The sequence below is a fragment of the Sinocyclocheilus anshuiensis genome, unplaced genomic scaffold (assembly GCF_001515605.1).
Source record: "Sinocyclocheilus anshuiensis isolate Anshui unplaced genomic scaffold, SAMN03320099.WGS_v1.1 scaffold29, whole genome shotgun sequence".
In the NCBI taxonomy this organism is placed as follows: Eukaryota; Metazoa; Chordata; class Actinopteri; order Cypriniformes; family Cyprinidae; genus Sinocyclocheilus; species Sinocyclocheilus anshuiensis.
In genome coordinates, this window is record NW_015539835.1 from 370291 (window position 1) to 372869 (window position 2579).

Consider the following 2579-nt stretch of genomic DNA (forward strand, 5'->3'; position numbering starts at 1 on the left):
GTATGTCAACATATTCTGTTACACCAAATACACAAAATAATGCACAAAATCATAGCATCATATGACCCCTTTAAATGTTCCCTCCTGGTGGAATGACCTGCCCAACTCAGTCCATCTTCAAGAATCGGCTAAAAACATATCTCTTCCATCTTTATTTGACTCTCTAACTCTAGCACTCTCTATTCTAATTCTATTCTTTATATTAAAAAAAAACGAACCCTTGCTTCTCTAATTTTTTTGCATTCTATCTAGGCCTATTTGTTTTCTTTTTTTATTATACAATTATAATTCTGACTTTCTGACTTCTGATTAACAAAAGCAAAAAAGGCCTCTAACACTAGCTTGCTCTATTCTTTTTCTATTCTATCTGTTTTCTTTTTATTTATTATATGATTAAAAAAAACCTTGCTACGTGTACTGCATTAAGCTAACTGAGACTTGTTATAGCACTTGCATATCATTGGTCTTTTGTTGATTTTGATTGCTTCCATTGTCCTCATTTGTAAGTCGCTTTGGATAAAATGTCCAAATGTCTAAATGTACTGTATATGTACATGAATGAACGTATATTCAAGTTAAACTAAACTGAACCAGAGTAAACTGCCAAAATAGAGAATCGCCATTGCATCAGTCAATATCAGCTTCAAAGTAAGAGAGCACATATTAGCACATATAGACTCACAAATGCATCTAACCTTGAATGTCAATTACATTTCACAACGCAATTGGCTGCTTTTGTTGCTTTCCATCCAGGTGAACACAGAAAACGTGCACAGACAATTCACACAGGACGTGTTCTTACTGATCTGTTTGGTTGCCTCTATGTTTTCAGCATCTTGCACCATGAGCCATTTTTTAATTAGCAAGGAATTCATTTTAGCCAATAAATAAGGCCTACTGGGGGAACTTCAGATAAAATAAATAATATTAATGACGAGCAGAGCATGAGCAAATATAATATGAATATATGGCTGCCGAGTGAAGCTGACTTATAAATTACAGCATACGTAACATAACGCAAAAATAAGGAACAACTGCTACACTCAAATTATTATTATTTTTTTTTTTGATGCTGTTTATGCATTTTATTTAAACAATTCATTTTGATTTAACACCATGTATCAGGTTTGTCATTCAAACATGACTGCATCTTGTTAAATTGACTTGAAAGTTTTGGCTTAACTTGATGTTTTCATTTTGAAATAACATGTTTCAATCAAGTACCTCAAAATATGTTTTACACTTCCCATCATGCTTTGCACAGGACTGGATATGGGGAGAGAAAACGTTGAAATAAAGTGTTATTTTATGCATTTTTTAGTAAATTGAGATAATAGGGAGACTTTTTCATGTCTAATGCTCTATTATGTGGGCATTTTAAAAGACTTTCTATTGGTGTATTTTGTGCGAATTACCATTGTGGTGAAGTGTGGAGCAAGTAGTTGGGTTGAGGACCTGCTTAAATACTTTTTTTTTTAAAGCAACTCCAATGGGAGTGCTAGTGATGTACACCACAGTACCATCCTTAAACTGCCAACAACTAACATTGTATGTGTAAAGAAAAGTTGTATCTTACTTGTTAATATGTTATGATAACACTATGGCTGAACTTGTGTGGTTCTACGTGATGTAAAAATATTATCTCTACTCAGATATATCATGTAGGATGAACTAAAGCAAACTGAGTAAACTCAACTAAAATTTGACATGTCCTAATAAATTGATTTAATCATGTTCAAATAACATGATACAAACATGTGGAACCACTGTCCATGATTGAATCATGGTCAGCCAAAGAGTCTTTTTTTGTGTGTGTGTAAATTAATATGAAGGAATTGCCCGTATGTATTTTTATTTATAAATTTTTTTTTTTTTAAGGTTAAAGGAACTGTCCAAAAAATTTATGGATAAAGTCCAGGCAGAAAATTACCTGTACAATTTGAAGTAGTTTGTGCTCTTTATTAAGACATACAGATAAAACTTCAGAATAACTTTAATAACAACAACAACAACAAAAATAATTTAATGCTTAACAGATCACTGTTTTAAATACATTCAAAAGGATGCTATAATAGTTCAACTACAGATGTGTTCATGTTAATGACTGGTGGGTGGAGAGCAGTGTGATGAATCAAAAACGTTTTGGAGCAAAACGTTTGAAATTTCCAGAAATACAGACGATGAAAAATTTTTTTCCTGCTAATAGAAATTTGACATGATATTTGCATAGCATATATTTATATATAAAGTATATATTTATGAGGTGGTTATTTTTAATGAATCAAACACATACGCCTTCCTTTAATGTTGTTCCTTGGGCTCATGAGACTAGTTATTAAAGTATTTTGCAAAAATGTTTTTTTTTTATGTCGAAATTATGTCATCATTTGGCAATATGTTTGCATCCCTGTTCTTTATAGCAATTGTTAAGGAACCGTGATTGTTTTTTTTCCTTCCCATGTCTAAAAATAACTGACTGGTTGTGGTTGCATTTTTGCTTTAATATTTGCATATTATGCTTTTTCACTTTTTCAACTTTAGTTAGTCTGTAATGTTGCTGTTTGAGCATAAAAAAGATC